This window comes from Ranitomeya variabilis, chromosome 1, assembly GCF_051348905.1.
Source record: "Ranitomeya variabilis isolate aRanVar5 chromosome 1, aRanVar5.hap1, whole genome shotgun sequence".
Lineage (NCBI taxonomy): Eukaryota > Metazoa > Chordata > Amphibia > Anura > Dendrobatidae > Ranitomeya > Ranitomeya variabilis.
In genome coordinates this window covers 1,117,569,366-1,117,587,333 of record NC_135232.1, presented here as the reverse complement: position 1 = coordinate 1,117,587,333, position 17,968 = coordinate 1,117,569,366, and positions in this window count along the sequence as shown.

The following is a 17,968-nucleotide window of genomic DNA, read 5'->3' as shown; positions in this document are numbered from 1 at the left end:
GCTAGGGTTCCCCCTAGTGTTAGGGATAGGTAAGGAGCCCCTAGTCCCGGGTCACCCGCCAGTTGTGTCGTGACACTAGGATTCATATACTCAGAGGCAGAAAAGTACACTTTTGAGGCAAGAGCTTCCTGTGTTCAAGGGAAAAGTTTTGTGGGGCTAACTTTGATATAATAAAAATCAGAGTTTGGGTTTTGGTAATTTGTCAGTCCTGGAAGGTGCAACTTGCTGTGATTCTGTCCTTTTCTCAAAGAAAAGTCATTTCCATGACACGTATAGTAATTTTCTTTTCTTATCCCTTTTATTTTATATGATTGCATATATCGAATTGTTTTGTTTCCATTTTGAAATATCTTTATGTACAATAACAAATTGTATTTTGGTACCGTGTTAGCCAGAAAAATCGATGTGAACTTTTCTGCCCAATGATGACAGGAGTATTCACCCCTAGAATACTTCTGTCATCATTGGGCAGAAAAGTATTCACATCGAAATATCTTTAATAACCGCAAAAACCTCTCTGACATATTTGAGCCAGAAACAAGGGCTATGGTTAGTCCATATAACAAAAGGAAATATACCTACTCAGAACAACATACTATAACTGGAGAAATAAGAGTTAAACTAGGTATGAGAAGCGTAAAAAAATTCAAATTTTATTAAGGGTACACATAACATAAACTAGACATTTGACATGAATAAAATACGATGATACATGTGCAAAGATATAAATAAGATACGATGGTACATGTGCAAAAATAGCACATAGGGGTAACCAAAAAACCCCCCAACAACCCAAGTCACTTGAAGCCTATTAATCCATATATAAGGTGCATGTGCATAGTGTGAAGGCACAAGACAATAAGTGTACTGCCAGGTAATAACCCTATCTAACACCACAGTGGGAAGATGATTACTACATAGGGGATTGGCAGTCACTTACCGCTGACAGAGGTTGGAGGGTCCTAGGAATTTTTTTACGCTTCTCATACCTAGTTTAACTCTTATTTCTCCAGTTATAGTAGATCGAAATATCTTTGTATATTTTCTATAAACATGGCCTACCTTTCTGGATTACATACCATATATAAAATTGCAGAACTCTGCTCTATAAACCGCACCCTTGAAGCCATACGCTACCTGTTAAATCGGTCGGTCGGTATAAATGATTGATGGTGGCAGCTAGAGATGAGAGAAACCTTTCAAGTTTCGATTCAGTTCAGCGAACACTCCAATGTTCGCCGAACATGCCCGAGCCTCATTGAATTCAATGAGAGGCAAAACCAAACACATACACAACACTTTAAGGGGGGCCAAATAGATGACAAAACAACTCAAATTAGGGGCAGACACCAGGAAGAGTGGCATAAATTGACTGAGAGTACAAATAGTATAATTGCGCAGCATGGATGTATGGGACGGAGCCTGGGACAGGGCTTGGACCAGCATTTCTAGCTGAAACATTGATCAGCAACAGGTTTAGGCCTGGTGTTCTGAGAGCCCTGCCAAATTCAGTCAACAAACATGAAGGAGACTCAACTTGGAGTCCAAACATTTCAAAAAATTAGGGACGGACACCAGGAAAAATGGCATCAATTGCCCCACAGTAGAAATTTTATAATAGCACAGCAGCAGTCAGACATGGGCCATCTATGAGGTATCAGAGTTTGGGCCATCATTCTGAGCTTTGAATTGAAGTTTTAATTAAGATGAGGTGGGTGATGGACCGGTGTAAGCCTTGTTTTCTGGGAGCCCTGATACCTCATGCAACAGCTCAAACTACATTTCTTCACAACCACACTCAGGTGGCACAAATATCAGCATTGTAGACCACTAATGTTAGAAAAATGTAAGGATAGTAACAGATAGTTGATTGAAAGTAAGTGCAGGTCTGCTGGTCTGGGAGCCTTACTGCAACAGGCAACACACATGAAGGAGACCCAACTTGGAGTCTCCACATTTCAAAAAAATTATTGGCACACACTAGAAAAGTGGTATCAATTTTCCCAGAGTAGAAACAGTATAATTGGCCTCTGACACCCCTTCCACTACAGGGAACTCACTAGATGGAGACCCAACTTGGTGTTTCCAGATTTACAAAAAATGTTTGTAACATCAGCAGCAGTATCAACAACAGGCAAAGAAGCCATGATAAAGGTGTCACAGACTGCAATAATGTGAGATCAATGCAGCACACTAAAAACCACACCATCGCCTAGTCTGCACTGTCTGCAACTGGGGTGCAAAAGTCATTGGAGATGCATGACTTGTTCATCTTGATGAAAGTTAGGTGAACTACACTTTCAGGGGACAGCTGGATGCCCTTATCCGTCAGGACACCACCAGTAGCGCAGAAGACACGTTCTGAGAGAACGCCGGCTGTTGGGCATGACAAAACCTCCAAAGCGTGACAGGCGAGCTAAGGCCACTCTTTTCTCTTTTTGAAGACCAAAATGCAAAAGGGTCTAAATTCCCCTTGATGGTATTGATATTGAGCTCGAGATACTCCTGCACCATCCTCTCCAGTCATTTACAACGTGTCAGACTTGTACTCTGTTCTGCTGGTGCACAGGCTGATCTAAAAAAATGTGTGAAACGACTCACAGAAAATGCTTCTGCCACTTACACTAATGCTGATGATGTTTGTGCGTTGACGTTCCTGGGGCTTGGAAGTCTATAGCTGTGATGCCTCACTGCAGTCTTGGGGAAAACCACTCTTAAGATTGTCTACAAATGTGTTTCAATGATCCAGCATGCGTGCATCCCTTTCAAAGGGGGGAAGCATCTGGCTAAATTTACTCTTGTACCGTGGATCAAAGAGTGGCAACCCAGTAGTCAGCATTATTTCTAACCCTAAGAATACGGGCATCGTGTTGAAGATAGTGCAGCAAGAAGGCACTCAGAATCATGTGACACTTTTCCACTGAACCTTTACCTTAAAAACGAGGTTAACATTAGATTTGAACAGTCCCTTTTAGTTCCATTGTTAAGATCCCCAGTGATCGGCAGCAATCTGAGAATCTGTCAGCATGTGTCTAATTTGTCTACAGCACAACCGCAGGAGAAATATGGTTTTACACGTTGGCTCATTGAAATCAATGGACTTTTTATATAATGAACGGTCATGTCAGGTCCTCCAGTGTGAGTGCCGCTCTTTGATCTTTATAGCTGCAGTATTCCAGCTTATTAATGGAAGAACTAAACAAGGGATATTTGCAAATAGATTTTCTAAACAAAAAAAATATTTCTTTTAATATTTTTTTAGCAAAAAGGAAAACAAAAATAGCAATTCTTTTTTTTTCTTATACGTCTTGTATTAAACGCGACAAAGCTAGCGTGACAGCAGCGGCGATGCATCAAGGGACAGGATGTCTGCTAAGGACGCACAAGGACAATACAAGAGTTGAAAATACTAAACGGGACTCCTGAAAAGACGCAGCAGACAATGAAAAGGGCCCATTGTATCAGGATGTAATGCCCGGCATTAGTATTCAAACATTCAGATGTATTGCACGGAGAAAATGGACGGTTCAATTGTGCAAGAAGAATGTATTTAACCTTGAATGAAAGATCCATCAATTCAAATAGGTCAACTTAAAACCAGCGCGGCGTATCGCATGATGGGGAATGTGCTGCGTCTGCTCGCCCCTGTCAGCCCGCCATTGTCCCCCGGAACAAAGTTAGTTTTGTCTTCTCTCCTGGGGAGCTGACGGTCTGAGAAAGGGTCATGACTCAGGGCTGTCACAAAGGCCACTAGCCCCATTAAACCCTATTATCTCCCAGTGACCTATTTTTTAGAGAAGCACAGGAGCTGCTGGTGGCTGAACTCCAGGGAGATGAAATTTAAGAGTAAAATATGTCACTGTTTCGAATACTAGGAATACTGCTCATACCGGGTCATGAAGAATTGATTTTTACCCTACAGAAACCGATTTAAAAAACGACAAAAATATTGCAAAAATATTTCATGCATTTATTTCAATAGAAAAAAAAATTGGGACCCTTGTGATCAGCACAATAAAGAGGAATAGGCACTTGAATATGACCCTTTGAATTCCAAGTAGTCCAGTGTCACCACTCCCATGGTACCAGAAATGAGGCTTCCACTGCACCAATCACTAGTCTTCCTACTGACTTTTGCATATACAGCAATACTGACTGTAGCGGTCAGGTGGATGACTGATTGACAAGGTTTCATTACTTTTACCATGGGTGAGGAATGCTACAGTGATGGCACTGGAATGGCAGAGAATTATGTTAATATTTTAGTATAAAACATAGGTGCATAACGATTGCTGTGAAGAGGTCGAAAGTTACCGCAGCCGGGCCCATGCGGGTGAAAGTTATGCCAACACCAGCGCAAACTTCAACTGGATGTGCGTCCTCTAATGCACATTCAACTGAAATGTATTGCTGCACTGGTTTGCAATCCACGCTCCCGGCCTATCAAAGGCCAGCAACTAATGTCGACGTGCACATGTCTGGGGGCGCATGGCAGTGATGTCATAAGCTTCCGTTGCTTGCACGCTGAAGTCAGCTTCCGGTTTCAGAAGGGGACGTGGGGAAGCCGAGGGAAAGTGAGTATAATCAATTTTTTTTCCTATGTAGTAAAGAGCAGTGGCAGAATGGGGGACATATATACCAGGATGAGGATTATATATATATATATATATATATATATATATATATATATATATATATATATACTCAAGGTTCCTAAGAGCACAGTGGCATCCATAATCCATAAATGGAAGAAGTTTGGGACCACCAGAAGTCTTCCTAGACCTGGCCGTCCAGCCAAACTGAGCAATTGCGGGAGAAGAGCCTTGGTGAGAGAGGTAAAGAAGAACCCCAAGATCACTGTGGCTGAGCTCCAGAGATGCAGTAGGGAGATGGGAGAAAGTTCCACAAAGTCAACTATCACTGCAGCCCTCCACCAGTCAGGACTTTATGGCAAAGTGGCCTGACGGAAGCCTCATACCCCTTTAAATTTTTCACTCTTTGTTTCATTGCAGCCATTTGGTAAATTCAAAAAAATTCATTTTTTTCCTCATTAATGTACACTCTGCACCCCATCTTGACTGATAAAAACAGAAATGTAGAATTTTTTCCAAATTTAATAAAAAAGAAAAACTGAAATATCACATGATCATAAGTATTCAGACCCTTTGCTCAGTATTGAGGAGAAGCACCTTTTGAGCTAGTACAGCCATAAGTCTTCTTGAGAATGATACAACAAGTTTTTCACCCCTGGATTTGGGGATCCTCTGCCATTCTTCCTTGCAGATCCTCTCCAGTTCCGTCAGGTTGGATGGTGAACGTTGGTGGACAGCCATTTTCAGGTCTCTCCAGAGATGCTCAATTGGGTTTAGGTCAGGGCTCTGGCTGGGCCGGTCAAGAATGGTCACAGAGTTGTTCTGAAGCCACTTCTTTGTTATTTTAGCTGTGTGCTTAGGGTCATTGTCTTGTTGGAAGGTGAACCTTCGGCCAAGTCTGAGGTCCAGATCACTCTGGAAGAGGTCTTCATCCAAGATATCTCTGTACTTGGCCGCATTCATGTTTCCTTCAACTGCAACCAGTAGTCCTGTCTCTGCAGCTGAAAAACACCCCCATAGTATCATGCTGCTACCACCATGTTTCACTGTTGAGATTGTATTGGGCAGGTGATGAGCAGTGCCTGGTTTTCCACACATACAGCTTAGAATTATCCCTAAAAAGGTCTATCTTCATCTCATCAGACCAGAGAATCTTATTTCTCATAGTCTGGGAGGCCTTCATGTGTTTTTTAGCAAACTCTATGCTTTCATATGTCTTGCACTGAGGAGAGGCTTCCGTCGGGCCACTCTGCCATAAAGGCCCGACTGGTGGAGGGTTGCAGTGATAGTTAACTTTGTGGAACTTTCTCCCATCTCCCTACTGCATCTCTGGAGCTCAGCCACACTGATCTTCGGATTCTTCTTTACCTCTCTCACCAAGATTTTTCTCCCATGATTGCTCAGTTTGGCTGGACTGCCAGGTCTAGGAAGACTTCTGGTGGTCCCAAACTTCTTCCATTTAAGGATTATGGAGGCCACAGTGCTCTTAGGAACCTTGAGTACTGCAGAAATTCTGTTACAACCTTGGCCTGATCTGTGCCTTGCCACAATTCTGTCTCTGAGCTCCTTGGCCAGTTCCTTTGACCTCATGATTCTCATTTGGTCTGACATGCACTGTGAGGTCTTATATAGACAGTTGTGCGCCTTTCCAAATCAAGTCCTGTCAGTTTAATTAAACACAGCTGGACTCCAATGAAGGAGTAGAACCATCTCAAGGAGGATTACAAGTAAAAGGACAGCATGTGACTTAAATATGAGTGTCTGAGCAAAGGGTCTGAATACTTATGACCATGTGATATTTCAGTTTTTCTTTTTTAATAAATATGCAAAAATTTCTACATTTCTGTTTTTTTCAGTCAAGATGGGGTGGAGAGTGTACATTAATGAGAAAAATGAACTTTTTTGAATTTACCAAGTAGCTGCAACGAAACAAAGAGTGAAAACATTAAAGGGGTCTGAATACTTTCCGCACCCACTGTATACCAGGATGAGGCACATATATACCATGATGGGAGACATACAGTTGTGCTCAAAAATGTACATACCGTATATACTCGAGTATAAGCCGAGATTTTCAGCCCATTTTTTGGGGTTGAAAGTCCCCCTCTCGGCTTATACTCGAGTCATACCCAGGGGTTGGCAGGGGAGGGGGAGCGGGGACTGTCTAATTATACTCACCTGCTCCTGGCGCGGTCCCTGGACGTCCCTCGTTCCCCAGTGCCGCAGCTTCTTCCTGTACTGAGCGGTCACATGGCACCGCTCATTACAGTAATGAATATGCGGCTCCACCTCCCATAGGGGTGGAGCCGCAAATTCATTACTGTAATGAGCGGTAATGGTGACCGCTCAATACAGGAAGAAGCTGCGGTGCCGGGGAAGCAGGGACCCGCAGGGACCACGCCAGGAGCAGGTGAGTATAACAGGGAGGGGAGCGCTGCGCTGCATGATATTCACCTGCTCCTCGTTCCGGCGCCGCTCCGTCTTCAGCGTCTTCTGCAGTGACGCTCAGGTCAGAGGGCGCGATGACGTGGTTAGTGCGCGCCCTCTGCCTGAACGTCAGTGCAGAAGACGCTGAAGATGGAGCGGCGCTGGAACAAAGTCAGGTTAATATTGAAAGTGCCGGGGGCTTGAGCGACCAGAGGTGAGTATGAGATTTTTTTTTTTATCGCAGCAACAGCAAATGGGGCAAGTGTTTGTATGGAGCATCTTATGGGGCCATAATCAACGTTTGTGCAGCACTATATGGGGCAAATATCTTTATGGAGCATCTTATAGGGCTATAATCAATGTTTGTGCAGCACTATATGGCGCAAATATCTGTATGGAGCATCTTATGGGGCCATTATTAACCTTTATGCAGGATTATATGGGGCATATTTTTAATATGGAGCATCTTATGGGACCCATCATGAACTGTATGGCGCATTATATGGGGCTCCTGATTCAATATGGATATTCAAAAACACTTAACCTACTGATGTCTCAATTAATTTTACTTTTATTGGTATCTATTTTTACTTTTGACATTTACCGGTACCTGCTGCATTTTCCACCCTAGGCTTATACTCGAGTCATTAAGTTTTCCCAGTTTTTTGTGGCAAAATTAGGGGGGTCGGCTTATACTTGGGTTGGCTTATACTCGAGTATATACGGTACCCTGGCAGAATTTTTGATTTCTTGGCATTTTTCAGAGAATATGAATGATGGACTCTGTGATAAACTTTTCTATTTTGCGAAGTCAACTCTGCTGTAGCAGCTCTGCATTGGACTCTCAGCTCTGTTTTACCACTAACGCAGCTTCAGTGCAGCACCTGCAGGCTCTAGACCACAAAGGCAGTATTCAGCACATATTTCTTACCTAGGTAAATGGCCACTTTGAGACTGTAGTGTGGCCAGGGACTTAGGCAAAAATGGCAGACATTATTAAAAAGAGTTGAAATTGTAGAATGGAACAAATCTGCAAATCTGCAAAGCCTCCAATTACCCTAAAAAGATGTGTGTAACACTGAGGTCACCTAGGACTCTATTGAACAATTTTCAAGCTCTTTAATGCAATACAGCCTTGGTAAAGTCCAATAGGGCTATGGGTCAATGTATGGTAGCTATTCTTGACTGCTGTGCGCTCACACTCTATTTGTATTGTTTATTCAGTGTTTGGCTAAGCTGTGAACTGTGATGTCCCCTCACTATCCAGATTCACCACAAATTAGCTGCTGCATTTCCTGCCTCAGCTTTTATACAAGCCACAATAGTCCTTCCTGATTGACTGCACAACACCATGTGATCTGATAGCTGCAAGGTATTATGGGGAAGACTACGTAGACTGAGGTCATAAGAGTCTTTAGATAATGCAGTCTTTTGCTTTGTGTAAGATGATCGCAGACATTTTTTTTTCTGATTTTTGCAAATTTCATAGCAAATTGTTCGAATTCACTGGGTGGAGCGAATTTAATCATTGGAATACTCATCTGTAGTAAATTGCAAAGTTGCTTGTTTTCACTAGCATGTAGCAATTTTAACCATTTAGGAACTTGGGACAACAGCCTTTTCAAGGGGATGCGTAAAGTTTCCCCCAATTTTTCCACCATTTTTTATTGTTCTGACATCGTGAAAATAAATAAAGTATTTTTGCAATTATTCCTTACACAAATATTTCATTCTGCTCTGTGCCTGCAGCGTTTATGCAGACCTGTACACATCAATGGAAACTTCTCGCACTCCACTCCCTCTACCTGCTCTTCTTGCTTCATTACAAAAAAGGAAAGCGCAGACAGAGGGATCAGACTACACAAGCTTTGTAGTCTGTAACCATGGAGATACATGCCTTTGTATAGGAGCTGTAGTCACAAAATGAAAGAAGATATATTTCCAAAATATTTGCTGATGATAAAAGGGGCAATGCATAATTCACGTTAAAAATAGTAATGCTTAGCCCATCATTAGCGGCCGGTGGGGGCGTATGATGATGGGAACCGTCAGCCGATGGGGAAAGGGGCATCTTTTAATTTTTGTTGCTATTTTAAACTTTTTTTTTTTTTTTTTGAAACTAAGAAATATTGTTTTTACTGAAGAACAGAATAGCCGCGTCTGACTATGTAACAAGATGATATTTTACTCCTCATTTACAGATATTTTTTTGAATGTCATGTGCATGCAGCTTGTGGGTTTTATTCGGGGTGCAGGCAGAGACCGCTGCGGGCGATGAAACATTTAAGACGATGACATAAGGAGTTTTGGAATTTCCGTGGATCTTCTGAGATTCCCTTTTGGGAAAAATTAAAAAATGATCCATTAGAGGGCGCCACTATCCACGCCTATGTAATTCTACTGGTAGCAACAAGTGACATATAGAAACGTAAATAATTTTTCTTTATTTTTATTTTTTTTTAATTACCCTGAATTACGGTATAAAATAGTAATGTGGTTCATAAGATTTTAGAGGGTACAAATCCATCATTTTCAGCCTCTTTATTAAAGAGTTCGGCAACATTCTAATATTCTTTGCTTTTAATTTTTCTCCGTTTTCAAGATCTCTACTTGCTGTCCATAAATTGGGCATATATATATATATATATATTTCAGAAAAACATATCAAAATTGAGTTTTCTACAATCCTATCCCTTCTAAACTAGTATCTTTTGGATAAACTCGGCATCAGATCCATCCTGTGCTGATAGTTTGCTACAATGTGTCAGTGCAGTGTAAAATTGTAAAACCAGGAGTAAAAGCGGAAATTAGCCGAGAAGATTATATTGGCTAGACACAGATATAATAAACTATGGGGGAGAAAGACAGGAACAAAATAATTCTTTTTTTTTTCCATTTGTCTAAATAAGGGTCTAAATTAATTTTTGGGGCTAAATTAATTTTGGAATCTAGTCTGATTGGGGAAAAATACACAACAGAAACGCATGGCAAAAAGACACGTATTTCGCGGCGCTTTTTTCCCAGATTTTTCTATTACAAATCCTGAATGCATACATATAGTCTTAGATATATTCGATTAGTTATTTGACCAAGAACTATGAGAGCTGTGTGAAAAAAAACATTCATCAGAACACATAAAAAATAGAAGAAAAAAAGAGAAAAGCATCCCAAATGAAAAATTTCGACACTAAGACATTCCAATAATATAAAATGTAAATTTTGTAGCCCGTCATTAGTTGTGTTGATCAGCGGGGGTCTGGATCCTAGAATTAAAAAAAACAAATGTTACTTAAATAAACTAAATAAAACTTTTAAAACAGTCAAAAAATTGAAATAAAAATTATTGTAATTATTATGTAAAAATCTAAACCATCAATTTAAAGTGAAAAATTGCTAAAATGTTTCTGATAGTGATGAGCGAACGTGTTCGGATAAGGTGCTAACCGAGTGTCTTCGGTGTGATCGAATTATATGTTTGAGTCCCGTGTCTCGTGGGGACTCCCAACATATTTTTTGAGCACGCTGAAGACACTCGGTTAGTAGCCAAGCATGGTGGAGAACACCTTATCCGAACACGCTCACTCATCCATACGACAATAACACTCTGTGCTTGTTAACTACTAGAGGACTCCGACAGTTTTCGGTTTTTATTTATTTGTATCCCTGCCTTGTAAAAAGCCATACATTTACGTAGTTCTTATTGGTATAATTTTTGTTTCATCAGTTTCTGATTTTATTTTTTTATAGTTGTACACTACAATTTTTCTAAAATTGGGCCTAGCATTGTCTAAAAACGATTAAAAAAAGTTTCATCTACCCATCTGACGGCGGTGGCCAGAATAAACTGGCTATGAATTATTTATTTTCTCTTTTTTGGGGGGGTGAGGATCTATTTGGCTCAAATTCATTGACCGAAGCCTTGATTTTTAAAAAATATATTCTTGGAGTGTGAAGTCTCTGGGGTTCAGAATTAGTTTTGCGATTTGAATGAATTTTGGAATCTGAAGTTTCTAATCATTTTTTGACGTGTAGAGACTGGAGATTGAATTATTTTTTAAGTTCGGGGTCTACATTTTGGGATCTGAGTTTATTTTAAAGTCATTTTATTTATTTTAACAGTCGTTGACCCAATCTCGAGCCATGGTACCTTGATGGATGAACGTTCTGTAGGAAGATCAATGTTGGGCAAGCCTAGATAGGTCCACCAGGGTCTTCTCCACTATTATCTTGATAGTATCAAGTCATCAGGATGCTGGTCTTCCTCTTTGCCTTCTTCCTTATATTCTTCCAACCATGATGTCCTTCTCCAGTGATTGCTCTCTTCGCATGATGTTTCCAAAGCAGGCAAGTCGTAGCTTTGTGATCCTTGCTTCGAGTGACATGTCAGCCTTGATTTGTTCCAAGTTTAATTTGTTTCTTTTTCTTGCCATCCATGGTATTGAGAACATCCTTCTCCAGCGCCACAATTCTAAGGTGTTGATATGGCGCTTAGTTTTACTAATAAAAATGAAGCAGACTGGGCAGGACCTAGTGTGTAAAAGTTAGATACTTTTGGGTTCTGAATTTGGATGTGAGAGGATCTAAAGTGGCGTGGAGCTGAAAAGCCTGAACTACTATGATGTGTTTGGGTTCTAGAATTGATTTTGAGCTCTTGAAATATTATTTACCGTATATACTCGAGTATAAGCTGACCCGAGTATAAGCCGACCCCCCTAATTTTGCCACAAAAAACTGGGAAAACTTATTGACTCGAGTATAAGCCTAGGGTGGAAAATGCAGCAGCTACCGGTGAATTTCAAAAATAAAAATAGATACTCCATACCGTTCATTATGGCCCCATAGCTGTGCCATATAGTGCTCTGCACCATTCATTATTGCCCCATAGCTGTACCATAGAAAGCTGTGCCATATAGTGCTCTGCACCGTTCATAATTGCCCCATAGCTGTGCCATATAGTGCTCTGCACCGTTCATTATTGCCCCATAGCTGTGCCATATAGTGCTCTGCACCGTTCATTATTGCCCCATAGATGTACCATATAGTGCTCTGCACCATTAATTATTGCCCCATAACTGTGCCATATAGTGCTCTGCACCGTTCATTATTGCCCCATAGCTGTGCCATATAGTGCTCTGCACCGTTCATTACTGCCCCATAGCTGTGCCATATAGTGCTCTGCACCATTCATTACTGCCCCATAGCTGTGCCATATAGTGCTCTGCACCATTCATAATTGCCCCATAGCTGTGCCATATAGTGCTCTGCACTGTTCATAATTGCCCCATAGCTGTGCCATATAGTGCTCTGCACCGTTCATAATTGCCCCATAGCTGTGCCATATAGTGCTCTGCACCGTTCATAATTGCCCCATAGCTGTGCCATATAGTGCTCTGCACTGTTCATTATTGCCCCATAGCTGTGCCATATAGTGCTCTGCACCGTTTATTATTGCCCCATAGCTGTGCCATATAGTGCTCTGCACCGTTCATTATTGCCCCATAGCTGTGCCATATAGTGCTCTGCACCGTTCATAATTGCCCCATAGCTGTGCCATATAGTGCTCTGCACCGTTCATTATTGCCCCATAGCTATGCCATATAGTGCTCTGCACCGTTCATAATTGCCCCATAGCTGTGCCATATAGTGCTCTGCACCATTCATTATTGCCCCATAGCTATGCCATATAGTGCTCTGCACCGTTCATAATTGCCCCATAGCTGTGCCATATAGTGCTCTGCACCGTTCATTATTGCCCCATAGCTGTGCCATAGAAAGCTGTGCCATATAGTGCTCTGCACCGTTCATAATTGCCCCATAGCTGTGCCATATAGTGCTCTGCACCGTTCATTATTGCCCCATAGCTGTACCATAGAAAGCTGTGCCATATAGTGCTCTGCACCATTCATTATTGCCCCATAGCTATGCCATATAGTGCTCTGCACCGTTCATAATTGCCCCATAGCTGTGCCATATAGTGCTCTGCACCGTTCATTATTGCCCCATAGCTGTGCCATATAGTGCTCTGCACCGTTCATTATTGCCCCATAGCTGTGCCATAGAAAGCTGTGCCATATAGTGCTCTGCACCATTCATTATTGCCCCATAGCTGTGCCATATAGTGCTCTGCACCGTTCATTATTGCCCCATAGCTGTACCATAGAAAGCTGTGCCATATAGTGCTCTGCACCGTTCATTATTGCCCCACAGCTGTGCCATATAGTGCTCTGCACCGTTCATTATTGCCCCATAGCTGTGCCATATAGTGCTCTGCACCGTTCATAATTGCCCCATAGCTGTGCCATATAGTGCTCTGCACCGTTCATAATTGCCCCATAGCTGTACCATCGAAAGCTGTGCTGCTGCTGCTGCTGCTGCAATAAAAATAATAAATGACATACTCACCTCTCTTGCTTGCAGCTCCTCAGCGTCCGGTCCCGGCGTCTCTCCGCACTGACTGATCAGGCAGAGGGCGGCGTGCACACTATATGCGTCATCGCGCCCTCTGACCTGCACAGTCAGTGCAGAGAGACGCCGGGAACATGGAGCGGCGCCCGGCGTGTGGAACGTGGACAGGTGAATATGTAATACTTACCTGCTCCCGGCGTCCCGCTCCTTCCCCCGGACAGCTGGTCTTCGGTGCCGCAGCCTCTTCCTCTATACAGATTGTTTTGACTGCAATTATCATCATTTTACAGTTTACAGTGAATGCAGCTGATGTCTCATGTCAGAATTATGGGCTGTAGACACGGATCACTTAAAACTCAATGCTTTATGATGGTTTTCCAATGTGTCCTTAAAAAATATTGTCTGTCCATGATTTTTTGATCAGCTGTCCAGAAAAAATAGTCAAGTTGGCGACCCTGGTGTGATATGAATTAATTTTGAGCTTTGAAGTTTTTAGGAGGCTTATCGATGAAACTGTTTCATATTGTCCAAATTTTGTGGATCTTGATGGGAAAGAGATAATGCAATCTGTATAAGAAATCATTCACTATAGTGTTTTTCAGTGAAGAAAGTAAGAAAAAGACGTTAATCCAAGTGGGGTCTAAACTTTTAGGTCTGAATTATTTTAGCATCTGAAGTCAGGGTCTAAAATTTTTATTTTTATTTTTTAACTCTTCAACCCGAGCCCTGGGTCTTTCTCAAATTCGCTAAAAGTAAAAACATCTGTCATGAGTGTGGGCAGTGCTGTATACTACTGTGTGGGCTGCGCTGTATACTACTGTGTGGGCTGTGCTGTTTACTACTGTGTGGGCAGTGCTGTATACTACTGTGTGGGCACTGCTTTATACTACTGTGTGGGAAGTGCTGTATACTACTGTGTGGGCAGTGCTGTATACTACTGTGTGGGCAGTGCTGTATACTACTGTGTGGGCAGTGCGGTATACTACTGTGTGAGTTCATAAGAAACAGCCGCACACAAACTTGAAATTTTTCAATGCAAAAAAAGGGGGGTAATTTATTGTATTCACCACAGTAGCATAGCGATGTTGATGTACCTCAACATCCCTATGCTACTGTGGTGAATACAATAAATTACCCCCCTTTTTTTGCATTGAAAAATTCCAAGTTTGTGTGTGGCTGTTTCTTATGAACTTGTGATTTAACTGGATACTATCCAGGTTCAGCCTGCACCTGCCTCTTTTCTGATCAGAGTGCACACCATTCTATCTCTAGTATACTACTGTGTGGGCAGTGCTGTATACTACTGTGTGGGCTGTGCTGTATACTGCTGTGTGGGCTATGCGGTATAATACTGTGTGGGCTGTGCTGTATACTACTGTGTGGGCTGTGCTGTTTACTCCTGTGTGGGCTGTGCTGTATACTACTGTGTGGGCAGTGCTGTATACTACTGTGTGGGCAGTGCTGTATACTACTGTGTGGGCAGTGCTGTATACTACTGTGTGGGCAGTGCTGTATACTACTGTGTGGGCAGTGCTGTATACGATTGTGTGGGCTGTGCTGTATACTACTGTGTGGGCAGTGCTGTATACTACTGTGTCGGCTGTGCTGTATCCTACTGTGTGAGCAGTGCTGTATCCTACTGTGTGGGCAGTGCTGCATACTACTGTGTGGGCAGTGCTGTATACTACTGTGTGGGCTGTGCTGTATACTACTGTGTGGGCTGTGCTGTATACTACTGTGTGGGCTGTGCTGTATACTACTGTGTGGGCAGTGCTGTATACTACTGTGTGGGCAGTGCTGTATACTACTGTGTGGGCTGTGCTGTATACTACTGTGTGGGCAGTGCTGTATACTACTGTGAGGGCTGTTCTGTATACTACTGTGTGGACAGTGCTGTATACTACTGTGTGGGCTGTGCTGTATACTACTGTGTGGGCAGTGCTTTATACTACTGTGTGGGCTGTTCTATATACTACTATGTGGGCTGTGCTATATACTGCGTGGCTGTGCTATACACTACTATGTGGGCTGTGCTATATACTACCATATGGGCTATGCTATATACTATGGGGGTATATTATGTTCTATGGGGGAGGCTGTGTTATATACTATGTGGCTGTGATATATATTTGGGGGGGCACATTATACATTATATTCTATGAAGTAGGCTGTGGTATATACTATGGGAGGCTGCATTATATTCTGTGGGGGGGCTTTATTAGATTTTATGAGGGATGATTGCATCATACTCTTTGATGGGGCTACATTATATTCTATGGGGAGGTGGGCTGTATTATATCCTGTTCGGGGCTACATTATATTCTATGGGGGGCTGTATTATATTTATATTCTATGAGGGGTGATTGCATCATACTCTATGAGGGGGCTACATTATACTATAGGGGGGCTGCATTATATTATATGGGGAGGTTACATTATACTCTGTGGTGGCTGCATTATACTCTGTGGGGTGGCTGCATTATTACACTGTGTGGGGTGGTGGTTGCATTATACTATATGTGGGCTGAATTATACTGTATCGAGTACTATAGGGAATACATTATACTATATGAAGAACTATGGGGTGCATTATACTCTGGGAAGTGAATTGTACTACATGGATGACTATGGTGGTGCATTATACTATATGGAGCACTGTGAGGAGTGTATTATGCTATTTGGATGACTGAGGAGTATATTTTAATATATGGAGGACTATAAGGAGTGTATTACACTATATGGAGGACAATGGGAAGTGTATAATACTATATGGAGGACTATGAGGAGTGTATTATACAATATGGAGGACTATGGGGCACATTATATTATATGGAGGAGTATGGGGTGTATTATATTAAACAAGCAATATGCTGCATATTCATTGGGTGATTGGATTGTTTATGCCGGAATAAAAATCATTGTTCTCAGCAGCACATCGCTGGTGTAAACTGTAGATGTGCTGCTGATAACATGATACTGTTTGATGATCTGTTAGTGATCTATTAGTGATCGTTCTGTCCTCATCATTCTTTCTCAGATGGTGGAAAGAGGCCAAGAAACAAGCGTTGAACGACTTCAGTATTGTCGATCACACTCGTTTAGCGGCCTGAGATCAGCGCATGTAAATACAACCGAAATGCTTCTGCGTGATGTGCAATATGTTAGCATTTGGGGCCCTATTTTAAACTTTGCCTAGGGCCCCACTTTGCCTAAAACCGGCCCTGTCTATCAGTTTTATGCATTGAGAGACTGAAATTCTTGCAGATTCTTCCTTGGTAAACAGCTCGAGCTCAATGAGGTTTGATGGAGATCGTTTGTGAACAGCAGTTTTCAGCTCTTTCCACAAATTCTCGATTGGATTGAGGTCTGGACTTTGACTTTGCCATTCTAACACCTGGATACGTTTATTTGTGAACCATTCCATTGTAGATTTTGCTTTATGTTTGGGATCATTGTCTTGTTGGAAGACAAATCTCCGTCCCAGTCTCAGGTCTTTTGCAGACTCCAACAGGTTTTCTTCAAGAACGGTCCTGTATTTGGCTCCATCCATCTTCCCATCAAATTTAACCATCTTCCCTGTCCCTGCTGAAGAAAAGCAGGACCAAACCATGATGCTGCCACCACCATGTTTGACAGTGGGGATGGTGTGTTCAGGGTGATGAGCTGTGTTGCCTTTACACCAAACATATTGGAGCGCCCCCAGACGCAGGGCCGGGGGTACTCGGTACCGGGCCTCTCTGTCTCGGTTCTGCGGTTGTCACGGTGGCTAGACCCGGTCCGTGACCCTGCTAAGGGGCGTCCAGTGAAAGGTGTGATGATGGTGCGTGGTGCAAGTCGCGATGAATAACGAGGACACAGGGTTGCAGTCTCTTTACCTCTTTACTGAAGGCTTCAGGATCCTCAATCCAGAGTACTGCTAACAGGGCTGGCTGAGACCGGCCGGTCCGAAGGCACATCCAGAATTTCCTTTGCAGGTGGAAATCAGTGCCTACCTTCTAGTGCCTTTGTGTTGTAGTACCTCCCTGCTGAGCACCACGGGATAGTCCTCCCAACTGTTGTGTCTGTTTCTGATGTTCTTTCTCACAACTCGTATCTGTTCTGATGTTCTTCTCTGTCCCCCAGATGATATGGATAGGACGCACCCGTATGATGGGTAGGCCTGGAGTTCTTCCGGGACCCTAGCGTCGCCCCTCTCCCACAATTGCCCCCTATGTCTGCTTAGGTGATTTAGGTGAGACAGCCAACCTAAAATCAACTGTCCTGCCGCTGTTTGAAGTATTGCTTGGAGCCTAATACTTCCTCGGCGTTCCGGACACCGGCTACATGCCTCAGTAGGATGTTGCCTCGATCTTACGGCACGACTCCTACTGGCTTTATCTCCTTTTTGCTGCGATCTTGTTTCTCACTTCTCCACAGTAAACCTCGCTTCTTTTCCTTTCTTAGGATGTCACCGCATTCGAGTGCAGGCGCGGCTCTGTAACGTTCTGTTCTGTTCGCTAGGCCACTGTCAGGATCCCACCCCTGACAGAGACCCCCCTGAATCT